Source organism: Megalopta genalis, chromosome 1 (assembly GCF_051020955.1).
Source record: "Megalopta genalis isolate 19385.01 chromosome 1, iyMegGena1_principal, whole genome shotgun sequence".
Taxonomy (NCBI): domain Eukaryota; kingdom Metazoa; phylum Arthropoda; class Insecta; order Hymenoptera; family Halictidae; genus Megalopta; species Megalopta genalis.
Window position 1 is genome coordinate 17,974,227 of NC_135013.1, and position 13,106 is coordinate 17,987,332.

The window sequence follows — 13,106 nt, forward strand, 5'->3', positions numbered from 1 at the left end:
GGTAATATATTCGTTTCAGCAGAGGAAGTCCGGCGGGGTCCTATTGTTAGTTCGGCAGGGCGGGCATGGTTCATCGATTGCTCGCGAACGACAACGATTCGGAAATGCACTCCGGCCTGATAAAATACGCGAAACGTCGCGAGGCCTCGCAAATCGTCGGCCGCGCGGCCGCGACCGACTTCGATCGATAACGAGACTTCCGTTTTACAATTAAGGTCGGCCACTTTCGCGGCCCGTATACTTTATCGAAGCGCAAGTGCGCCGGTATCCGGTCCGAGGTATATATCGCGGCATGGATAGCAATAATTTCGACAGGGACTATCATTTCGCGATCGCGAAGAGAGTTAAAGCGGAGTTCGCCGCTCCGCCCAGCCAGTGACGATAGGAGGTTCGAAGGTAATAATTCCAGGAGAGTCTACGTAAAGCCCGTGTAACATCTCGTTATCGTGGTTTATTGGCATTCGTGATAGCTGTACGATATTGCGTTGATATAAATTGCCGGATAACCCGACCGACGCTGTCGATTTATATACCTTCTCGCCGAAGTGAAAGATGACCGACTAATGGCGGATTAAAACATTTTTTCCCTTATATCCCGGCACTGTTGCACGCAAAGGGATCGGTTGCATCGTGACGATTACGTGTTTGTTTGTGTGGCCATACACGCTCGTTAAAATTTCGAACGAACACGCAAGCGTAATTGCCGGCCTGTCTCTATTTTGCCCCGTTCGTTTCTGGCGAAAATAAATAATATTTTAACGAATTGTTTGCATATCAATCATTTCAGCCGGTATTGCATTTCTGTAGAAAAAGTAAACGAAGGGAAATGTTTAATTGCGAAATTTTCTGTTCTGTTCTTTGTTCGAGTTTAAAAAGTTCGTCGGTTATGGCTGTAGGCTGCGTATGGCATCGTGCGGGACACGCTGAACTCGGCGTTCGTTAAATTTAGAACGAAAAATAACGAATCGAAAGCAACGAAAACCGTATCTTCATTATCATTTTTCGATGTTCTTTGTTTTTATATTTTTTGCTGCGATAGTGTTATACCTTTATTTTCGTCGTACATTTCACCGTTCGATGATTGAATATTCAGTTGAATTGTCACGTAATTATTCATAATGTCATGAAACTTTTCTTGCGCTTAAATCATCAGTGCTTATTTTTGCAAGATGAACGACGTATAATTTAAAACCAAAAAGTCCCTATAATGTTTCATTAAGATTCGCAGTTACTTCAGTATGTTCCCTTGTACAATGAAGAACGAACGAATCTTTTTAATCCGTTCAATTATTTATATCGAGGAGAAAATCTTGTATAATTTAATTATACAGCCATACATCGAACAGAAAAGAATCAATAATTTGAGAATACATATTTATATTTTATTCTCGAACTCGTCAGAACTCTCTAATTACTATTTCTACGGATCCGACGACGTCCATTGGTGTACTGAAATTAAGAATTTAATTAGCATTCTACAAAGCAGTTATTTTATATCGTTTCATAAACATAACAAGATATGTACAGGGTGTCGCAAAAATGTCTCGCAATCCGAAAGTGGCGGGTTCCTCGAAAGCTACACTTTGAAATGTCTACTTCATTTATATTTTCTTGCTAACTAATATTAAGCTTGTAATCGTCTTTCCATATTCTATTAAAAGATAAATATTCATGAATAGTCCTTTATTTCAAACATTTGGATCTTGGCGAATTTTATGCATATATAACAATGACGAATAAGTCAAAAGTAAAATTGTAAAACCATTAGCAGAGTTTAAGGATGTTTCTATATTATTTTCAACTTATTACAATTATTGACACTTTGATTGCCGAGAATCATCCTCAAAAAATTCCCACAAAAATTCGAGTAATTTAATTAGTTAAAATTTATCAGTAAAAATGCATTAATGTGAAATAGAATAGTTGCAATTTAAAACATCATTAAAAGAACTTCAATTTTCTATTTAGCACTTTCAATTTAGATTCTATTCCTTGCAATTGCTGCAGACAATTTATATTTTGCATAAAAATTCAAGGTCTGCTTATTGTAGTGGACGATATTTGAACACTTTCACGTTCTAAACACATTGGTAAAATTTAATTTGTTCAGATATATGAGCCGTTTATTTTGAAAGTGGCATAAGTCACTTCTTCTTTTTTTAACGGAAAGATACCGTACAATTGTAATTAGTGTTACCATTAACTCGATTTTTTTGAAAAAGTGACTTATGCCACTTTCAAAATAAGCGGCTCATAATACGATAAAAACGAGCATTGAAAACTAGTTAATAGAAGGAGGATGTTTTCATCTAATTGATGCAGTTATCCTCGGACAATTCTTATTTTGCATAAAGATCCGCAATCTATTTAGAAATCATTGTGTTCGCTTAACGACCCGAAGATGACTTTCCACTACTCCAGCGAGAAAACGGTAAAAAGCATCGAGATAAGAAATACATCCGGCGAAAAGAATGCCCGACCGTTGTTCCACGTAGCAATTTCCCCATACAGAGACGAGCCACCGACTCCGTTCGCGCGGTGTGTGTCGCAAGCGAGTAAATATCGTCGCCGCTTTGGTAATCGACGGTGACACATGTAATGTCCGCGGGACAAAAGATGGCAGGTTTCTCGGGGATATCGAAGCGAGCGACGGCATCGATAAATCTTTTCCTCCTACTTTTACGAGTAATAGCGGCTGCGGCACGCATTGTTATCGGCCGGCAATATTTATCGCCGCAGACGGGAGCCGTACGTCTCGATGGAAACGTTTACAAGTATTTCCCGTGCCGGGTTTTAAGTAATAAAGAAACATATTTGCAACGAGCGGGAATAAACGTGGAGGGGGTGGGGAGAAAAAAAAAGACAGGGTGATGCTCTTACACACGAAACCCGGGTACGTTTGCAACGCAACGTGTTTTATATTACCATTTGAAAATATTAGATAGCGCGGAAAAGTGACCCACATTCCTGCGCAAACCCGATAAAAAAAAAGAACGGCACGAATGTATCCCGTAGTTCCGCTGAAGTGCAATTTCCTCTGTAAAACCGTTGTATCCGCGATTTTTTACTCCGCGAATCGGATGGATGGAAATAGTGCCGTGTGTTCGATACACGGCGAACATCTGTATTCGGAGAACGGTGTTTTTCTTTAATGTTCGCGAGATAAGAAATATTCCAATCACGGTGTTTTGCAGCTTTGCTTTTTATCGCAGGCGTTTGTTCTTAGAAACAGCAGGACAGAAATAAGCGTTTCTATCTGTTTTTAACAGATAGTTAATTTTACGTAGGTGTACGGAAATTTGTTCATTTCAGAATTGTATAGATTCGTTTATATGGAGAATTCATTCAACTTTGTTTCAGGGTGTCCCAAAGTCTCGCAATCCGGAAATGGCGGGTTCCTCGGATCATTTGAAGCAACTTTTTCCTTTACAAAAATGTTTTCCGAGGCACCGTTAACGAGTTATTAACGAAAAACAGTGACCAATAAGAATCGAGTACGGCTGACGCGAGGCGGCCCAGCCAACCAGCGCGCGAAGCCCAGTTGCGCTCATTGGCTCGGTCGCCTCGCGCCAGCTGAGCTGGGATTCGACCGCCTCGACCGCTGGCGCCGTTAGCTCGGTCGCCTCGCGAGCTCGTCTCTCATTGGTCACTGTTTTTCGTTAATAACTCGTTAACGGTGCCTCGGAGGAAATTTTTATAAAGGAAAAAGTTGCTTCAAATGACCTGAGGAACCCGCTACTTTCGGATTGCGAGACATTTTTGGGACACACTGTATATACAAAATTAAAATTAGACCGAGTTCCTGACTTTATACCGACTTTGCTCCATCTTGAATTGTAGTTAAGCGTCGGTGCAACTGTCACAGAGCAAAATCGCCCGAGCAGACACCGTCGTCTATTTTTATCCGTGGCAATTCGAACTCGCCATTCGGAACGCAATTTTTACGATAGCGAGCTGGCCAGCCATGGAATCATGTCGTATCCGACGGAACGTCGTCGCGCTAACGTACCATTTTCACCGGTGAGTGCGGCCGAATTAAAAGGAGCAGCTGCGACTCCGCTCGATCATACTTCGAGCGATTTCATCGATCCGGATCCAGGTTGCTGGCCGGCGTAATCCCAAAACCGCGGATTCGATCCGCTGTGTGTTGTTTCGTACGGTCGCTCTCAATAACCGATACTCTGCCAATCAAAGCCGCCTCGGTCGTCAAGAGAAACATTTTCCTTCTTCTCTGTCATTTCTAGTCGGACGTGTCGCGCGTCAATCGGCGAACTCGATCGCTAATTACTTGTAACCTGTAAAATCACAAAATGCTTTGTTGTCATTGGCGTCGTCGTTTGGGTCTGGTATCGATTAATCTGTTATTCTCCAAGGATTGAAACTGACGCAGATTTTAAGGTCCTTACAGCTTAAAAGCATTGTAAAAAGTGTTTTTTATTTATACTATTTTTACGGCTTTATATCAAATTCTCATTATACAGGGTGTCCCATAATTATGGTACTTCCGGGAAATTAGAGATTCCTGAGGTCATTCGAAGCAACTTTTTCCTTTACAAAATTTTTCTCCGAGGCATCGTTAACGAGTTATTAACGAAAAACACTGACGAATGAGAAGCGAGCTCGGCTGGCGCGAAGCGGCCCAGCCAACGAGCGCACGAAGCCCAGTTCAGCTCATTGGCTCGGCCGCCTAGCGCCAGTCGAGCTCGCCCCTCATTGGTCACCGTTTTTCGTCAATAACTCGTAAACGATGCCTCGGACAAAATTTTTGTAAAGGAAAAAGTTACTTCAAATCACCTCAGGAACTTCTCATTTCCCGGAAATACCATAACTTTGGGACTCCCTGTATAAATGCCATTCAGATTATACTACTTGTGTGTGTATTTAGATTATATTCCTATCATAAATTATATAAACATTATGGTAGATTAAAGTATACAGGGTGATTGACAGCAATATTTATGGTGAAGTAATCGACGACTTTATCGCACGCTGTTGTCATCTCGTCGCAACTGAAGGCAAATACCTTGGAAATTAATTAATTACCTTTGACGTGTCACCTTGTCGCCGAAAATTTCGATAAAGGCTCTTAAGTGGTCCGGAAAACACGAATTCTTTAAAGTGTCGTTTAATTATTGGGCGTACTGTAAATAAGTCACAGTTGTACAATGTGTTATGAATATATATTAATATAATATATAATATAATATAATAGTGTAATATATATAATATAATAAATAAGTAAATAAATAAATATATATATATATATATATATAAATAAAATATAAGTATATATATAATATATAATATTAATACATAATAATTAATATATATTATATATAATATATAATAATATAATAATATTATATTATATAATGTTAGTATTATATAATAATGTAACTATATTATATATATATATATATATATATATATATATATATATATATTTAATATAATAACTGAAATGAAAATTCATCGCCTTGAGTTCATGTTCGCTACCGTACGCGAATGAAAATCTGAAAAGTTAGGGATGAATGAAAACAGCGCGGGCAAATTCACCGGACGTTCGCCGACTGTTAATAGGGTAACAATAGACTGCACCCTTCTTCGCGAGTGCTCCGTAGAATCCGGTGTTTCCGGTTGATATCAGGAATCGGGCCAATCAAACATTTTCGTATCGCGGACGAATCTCTCGCCCCGGCTAGCGTACACGCGAGCGGATCGACGCGGGGACGTTTAATTGATGCGTGGAGCGGCCTGCACGTACGGCGCTTTGTGTACTTGAAAAGGGGAACGTGGCCGACGTGGCCGATGTGGCCGATGATGTCCATCGATCGATGGGGAATAGAAGGATGGCCCCTCGGACAGTACAAATTATGCGCCGCGGATGCAAAGTGCATGGGGAACGAGGCTCTCGCGCCTCGATGCCCCCGAATGCACGGGACTCTGCATTCTCCTTCGTTCTGCTGTGCTCCCTGCTGCATCGCTGCACGCAGCGCGGAAGATACTCGCAGATAGTCATGGCGTTTAGGGGGGAAGTCTGTGTGACGGCATGAAAAATTTCAAATTCTTTGTTCTGCATTCTTTTGATGTTCTCCGACTGAAAAACGCATCTGTTCGCTGCCTGATTTGTATGAAAAACAGAAGCGAAGTATCGATGTATCGTTGACTCGAGAAACGAACTGCTATTTCTAGTTTGCCGATAACAAATTTTCGGTCGCAAAGGCCTAAGTGTACTTAGACATCCTTAACAGTAAACCTACCCCAAGCAGTAATAGTATCTGGGGTGCATTGCTTCATACGAGTGAGAAGATCGGATTTATTTAGATTTTGTAAAGTTTTTATTATAAAACTTGCTACAATAATGTTATTTATTCAAGCATTTTCCATGAAAGAGTGATATATTAGGTTGGTGCGTATGAAATGTCGGATTCTCTTTACATGCGGACGTTTGTCTCCCTGTTTTCGTTATACTTTTGTCTTTGACATAACCTCATTCATAGTCGTATTGTCCATTGCCAGAGACTCATTTCAGCAAAATAGGTTTTCTCGAAGGTCTTCCCTTTTGTTATTTCTTTTAAGTTTATTGCCGATATGAATTCTGCCGACATTCGCGTCATTTTCTTATATGAGTACAAACTTGGTAATAGTGCTGCAAAAGCTGCACGCAACATAAACCAAGCGTTTGGGGAGAATACGGTTAACGATCGGAAAGTGCAGCGTTGGTTCGAAAAATTTCGGACTGGCGATTTTTCACTGCAAAATGAGCCGCGCGGAAGACCCAAAACGTCTGTGAAGAATGATGACCTGAAGGCTCTAGTGGAAGCGGATCCAGCCCTATCCATGAGGGAACTTGCTATCAGGATGAAAGTTGACCATACAACGATATTGAGACACCTTTCTGAGATTGGCAAGGTTAAGAAGATGGACAAGTGGGTACCACACGCACTGACAGAGCGAAATAAGCTGGATCGGTTAAACGTATGCTCATCATTGCTAACCCGATTTCACCGAGAGCCATTTTTCGATCGGATCATTACGTGTGACGAAAAATGGGTTCTTTATGACAATAGAAAGAGGTGTGCTCGGTGGCTTGACAAGGATGAGGTTTGTGCCCATACTCCAAGGCTATCGCTTCATCCACGGAAGATTTTGTTCACAGTTTGGTGGAACGCGGCTGGGGTAATCCATTATTCGTTCCTTCGACCTGGGGAGACAATTACGGCCGAAAAGTACTGCCAGTACATTGATGAGATGCACGATAAGTTAAAAATTGTACGCCCATCGCTTGTGAATCGGCATGGCCCGCTACTGTTCCATGACAACGCTCGGCCGCATACATCGCACAAAACAATTGCGAAACTGAACGAACTGGAATATGAAGTTTTGCAGCATCCACCATATTCACCGGATCTCTCGCCGACCGATTTTCATTTTTTCAAGCATTTAGAGCTGTTTTTAAGGGGCAAACACTATGAAAATGAAGACAGTCTAAAAAACTAGATATCAGAGTTTATTAATTCTAAAGACCAAAATTTTTTTAAGACAGGCATCTACGCTTTAAAATCTCGTTGGGAGAAGTGTATTGAAGCGAATGGAGCATACTTTGATTGAATAAACAGCTTTTGAAGAAAGATATGCAGTTTTATACAATCACTTAAGAATCCGACATTTCATACGCACCAACCTAATATATATATATTATATATATCACGAATAAATTATTTAATATCGATTATTTAATAAAATAAAATAAAATAAAATAATATAATATAAATATAACATAAATATAATAAAATAAAATAAAATAATAATAAAATAAAATAAATAAAAAGATATTCGAATAATGCCCAACTGTGCACATGACGGTACGCCCTCGTAGAGGATTGAAAGTATTCTCTAAAAATTTGATTGTACTTGCGAGTGCCACTGTGACATTCTGGAGCGTTCGCAGAACATTCGGCATACGTCTCGTAATCCTGGCGATAGTCGCGAGCGCATGGCCCCATCGCTATTCCCGAGTGTAGGTTGTACATAGTGCCGGCACGCGAGTTAGGGTCGATACACATCTACGTGCTAGGCTCGGGTCGTGCTAGGCTCGGGTCGTGCTAGCAGCGTGCTCGATTGATAGTGTCTACATTAGACGTGCGAGTATGGTGTCAGGCAGGACCGATGACCTCGAGATTGAAGTGCTTTAGACCGAGATTCGGAGTTCAACTTTATCTTTTTCGGATTTGCCAATGCAATCGTGAGCTTTTTCTGATTAAAATAAGACCAAACACGATATAATTTTTGTAAGATTATAATGATTTTTATGAAGAATATAAATATACTTTTCATATTAATATTAACTTAAATATTTTAGAAAACTAGTAAAACGTCATCCTACACAAAATTTTTATTCTTGTAGTTTAAACACCCTCCGTATCGAAATGATTGTCTGATTTATAAATTTTTAACAAAATTAATCTTTATGTAAGAAAAAAGAAGGGGTTTTGTCAGGGTTATGCCAAAATTATGCTAGGATTATGCCAAAGTTATGCCAAAGTTATGCCAAAGTTATGTCAGGGTTATGCCAAGGTTTTGCTAAAGTTATGTCAAAATCCCAACCAGTTTCTCTGAAAAGCCGTTACTTCATTAAGAATTTAACATTTTATTGATTTATGACCCACAGATGGTCAGCAGAAGTCGCGTCACCATTTAGCCGTCATAGATTCCTTTTTTTGCATACTTTGTCAAGTCGAAATGCTTTCTCGGGTTTATTGCCTGCAACGTTAGAACGAAAGATTGCGCACTCTGTCCACATCGTGCCAGTTGCGTAGTTCTGTTTTTGCGTAGCTTTGTTTTGATTATGGGCGAAGCAAGCCTGGTCCTGCCTGCAAGTGTGAACACGTTTGAACAGTGCCGGGCGGCCTGGCACGCCGCGAGCACGGCACGCGTATCGTGAACGCTCTCCAATGCAAATCAGACGTAAGAATGATTCGGCCTTGGTCGGCCTTGGAGCACGGCCCGAGCCTGGCACGTAGACGTGAATCGACCCTTAACATCCCATGAGAAGTCGCTTTCCTTTCGCTCTGCCTCGCAGTTCCATCTTCTCTCCCCCGCGCCACGTAGTTCTCCCTCGCCACCGCCCTCTCGTCCATCGCAGTTTTATCTCCATTATTCAAGTAACTCGTCGCAGCGGCGTAGCTGCGCGAAAGAACGCAACCGTTCCTTACTTTGAGCCTTCTGCATTAAAGAAACTACGGTACTTAGTCGGATCGGGGAGGCAGCGCGAGATCAAACAAGCTGCAGGTGGTATCACGCCGCGTCTTGTCTCGCGATTTTAACGCGCCGGAGAACCACCGAGCTCAAATCTCGAATTAGATCGCCGAATGGCTGTGAAACTGCGAAACATCGCGCGATAGATCTTCACCCCCTGCTATTTCATTCCATACTTTCGGATTCGAATATATTATACAGGGTGTCCCAAAAATGTCTCGCTATCCGGAAATGGCGGGTTCCTCGGATCATTTGAAGCAACTTCTTCCTTTACAAAAATTTTCTCCGAGCCACCGTTACCGAGTTATTAACGAAAAACAGTGCGCCAATAAGAATCGAGTACGGCTGGCGCCGTTGACTCGGCCGCCTCGACCGCTGGCGCCGTTGACTCGGCCGCCTCGACCGCTGGCGCCGTTGACTCGGCCGCCTCGACCGCTGGCGCCGTTGGCTCGGTCGCCTCGCGCCAGCCGAGCTCGCCTCTCATTGGTCACTGTTTTTCGTTAATAACTCGTTAACGGTGCCTCGGAGAAAATTTTTGTAAAGGATAAAGTTGCTTCAAATGACCCGAGGAACCCGCCACTTTCGGATTGCGAGACATTTTTGGGACACTCTGTAGTTACATCACGATCAATATAACCTCGATTATTCGAGTTCATCGTGACATGACAAGGCGCTAGATGAAATACTTATTGTTTTTTAGGATAAATAACGTTTCGTATGGATTGCTGTAGATTGAACTGTTTACATGTCGAACGTGTTTAATTTCTAAAAAGCGTACTTTCGGTTAATAGCATTTTTATTCTTCTATACTGATATTTTCGAAAAAGACGGTCCCAAACACATTGGTCTCCATAGTACGTCTGCATAAAACAAAAAATAACGAAGTTTCTTCAATCCGAATGATATTAAAACTTTCGTGGCTGGTTTCCGCGATCGCGTCCGGCGAAAGTTTTTCTTATTTAACTTTCGTTTATTTCAGTCCCGTATGACGTAATTGAAACCTCGCAGAATCGCCACCCCCTCCTCTCCTTCTCTCTTCCTCACCCATATCGCACACCCTCTCCCTCTTGCACTCTCTCTCGCTCTCTCTCTCGCTTACTCTCACTCTCTCTCTCGCCCTCTCTCTCGCTCTCTCTCGCTCTCTCTCGCTCTTTCGCTCTCTCTCTCTCTCTCTCTCTCTCTCACGCTCTCTCACCCTCTCTCTTGCTCTCTCTCCTCTCCTCCTCTCTTCCTCACCCATATCGCACTGTCTCCCTCTTGCACTCTCTCTCGCTCTCTCTCGCTTACTCTCACTCTCTCTCTCGCCCTCTCTCTCGCTCTCTCTCGCTCTCTCTCGCTCTCTCTCGCTCTCTCTTGCTCTCCCGCTCTTTCTCTCTATCTCTCGCTCTCTCTCTCGCTCTCTTTCTTGCTCTCCCTCGCCCTCTCTCTTTCATCTACGCTGAATAAAAAATAATAGAGGAGTTACGGAGAAATCGGGAACACACGATTACAGAAGTTTGCATGAATAATATTACCATTATTCGATGGGTTTGTTATCATTCTTTCGTGAAAGGTTCCCGCATTCGGAACCACAGTGTATAATGTAACATGTCAAACGTGAGAATATAGCAATGTGTCACTTAAACACGTAGCTCGGTTCACATAAAGATCCTTTGCCCACGTGCTACTAAATGTCATGAGTTTCGCAGTCACGATAACGCGCGACTTTTAGTTTCCGCGGTGATAAAAGACTTGACTTTTCATGATCTTCCGTGTCACCGTGGCGGAAGCTGCGATTTACTGTCGCGTAAAAACGTATCTTCACAAAAGCGGTTTTTCTGCGGGAACAAAGCGTCTTCTTAGAAATACGAAACCAGTCGCAGTTTAACGTGCTAGGAGTAACCAGTGTTAATAATTTGCATTCTCGAAAGCAGGTCAGCAGTGTCTTTGAACCACATTAAACCGACGACGGGTCATACGTTGCTAGAGAAAAAAGAACATATTACACTTATAGTTAGTTTCAATTTTTCACCTCGTACAGTGGAGTGTTACTCAGATACCGGGATTAGTTTCCCTTCTATTTTTCTTATCTTCTCGTATGAAAAAATCCTGAAAAGGATGCATATTACAGAATTTTGTCCGATCTGTAATTTTTAATTAAAATGCCTTTTCCTTAATGAGGATATTTATAAATTCTATATTGAACCAATGTACAGCGTCGAATGGAATCATACGGTATTAATTTTTCCGTTTAAATATATATATTAATTATCTCAGATTATATATTAATAATCAGATTAAATATGTGTGTATATATTTGATAAAGCCGACGAGGCTCGGCACAGGATGAAAGATAAAATAGATGAACAGCTTACTTTCTTTTCAATGTACATTTTCGACTCATTCATCGTATTTATTCGATGAGAATATTTTTAGCAGATTTCATTTTATGGAACACTAAAGAAATTATTTTTACTTTTACTTTTCATGCAATTCTATAAAAATGCGTATGTTTTATTTTTTATTGTTTAAAAAGTCCGATTCTCTTTCATACAAATATGGTTATTCATATAATTAATATGGTGCATCAACCAGTCTCTTGCTCTCTCTCTCTCGCTCTCTCTCGCCCTCTCTCGCTTTCTCTCTTGCACTCTCCCTCTCTCTCTCGCCCTCATCCTTGCTTTCTCTCTCTCTCTCTCTCTCTCTCTCTCTCTCTCTCTCGCTCTCTCTGTGCACCAACCAGGTTACCGATTTTTAAATTCCCCTTAGGAACAATTAGAGCTGGGTGATATTTATAGAGATTATACTTAAGATACTATTTTAAGTAATAGATTCCATACACATTTCAGATTAGTATTTCGAATAGAACATACAATTTCAGTAAATAAAACATGTTATTTTGATAATCCACAGCTAAGGCGTGAGATAAATATTTAATTATTAAAAGTACATTCTTATGTACTTCTACTTAAAATATTGGGTTGGCAACTAAGTAATTGCCGATTTGTTCAATGAAATAAAAAATTTTTTTTTACTTGGAATGAAGTTTGATCTGTAATGTATTTCCCATTTCGTCCGATGACCTTTCACCATCTCTCTGACAACTTGAAAATTCCACGCTCGTAGAAAGTCTGATCCTTTTCGGCCAAAAACTGAGTTAAGTGAGATTTTACAGCGTCATCATCATTCAAAGTTTTACCACGAAGAGAGTTGTCCAGGGATCGAAATAAGTGGTAATCCGATGGCGCGAGATCAGGGCTATATGATGGGTGTAACATCGATTCCCAACCAATATCCATCAATTTTTGCCGACTGGACAAAGACGTGTGCGGCCTAGCATTGTCCTGCTGGAAAATGACACCTTTACGATTGACCAATTCTGCTCGCTTTTCCTTGACCGCTGTATTCAATTTGTCCAGTTGCTAACATTCACGGATAATAAAAAATAACATAATAATAGTAATAATAATTTTATAATATAACATTTACGGATATCATAAAAATGGGAGTGAGAGACATCTATAACTGAAATCGGCAATTACTTAGTTGCTAACCCAATAGGAGTGTGACCAATTCTGGTCGCTTTTCCTTGACCGCTGCATTCAATTTGTCCAGTTGCTAATATATTCACGGATAATAAAAAATAACATAATAATAATTTTATAATATAACATTTACGGATATCATAAAAATGGGAGTGAGAGACATCTATAACTGAAATCGGCAATTACTTAGTTGCCAACCCAATAGGAGTGTGACCAATTCTGGTCGCTTTTCCTTGACTGCTGCATTCAATTTGTCCAGTTGCTAACATTGACGGATAATAAAAAATAACATAATAATAATAATAATAATAATAATAATAATAA

At 40.7% G+C, this 13,106-nt stretch overlaps 2 protein-coding genes across 8 annotated transcripts in view; one reads left to right on the plus strand and one right to left on the minus strand.

Annotated features, from left to right (window-relative positions):
• Window positions 1–13,106, plus strand: part of LOC117222115 (E3 ubiquitin-protein ligase MYCBP2) — a 409,723-nt gene that overhangs the window by 96,989 nt on the left and 299,628 nt on the right. The window lies entirely within an intron of this gene.
• The window catches only part of LOC117222493 (uncharacterized), a 312,588-nt gene that overhangs the window by 85,156 nt on the left and 214,326 nt on the right, over window positions 1–13,106 (minus strand). The window contains exon 3 of one of the 2 annotated variants that reach the window (XM_076522870.1): window positions 4,010–4,295. The exons of the other annotated variant lie outside the window; for it this stretch is intronic. The gene's annotated coding sequence lies outside the window, so the exon portion shown is untranslated. The remainder of the gene's footprint in view (window positions 1–4,009; window positions 4,296–13,106) is intronic. 2 annotated transcript variants of the gene reach the window in all.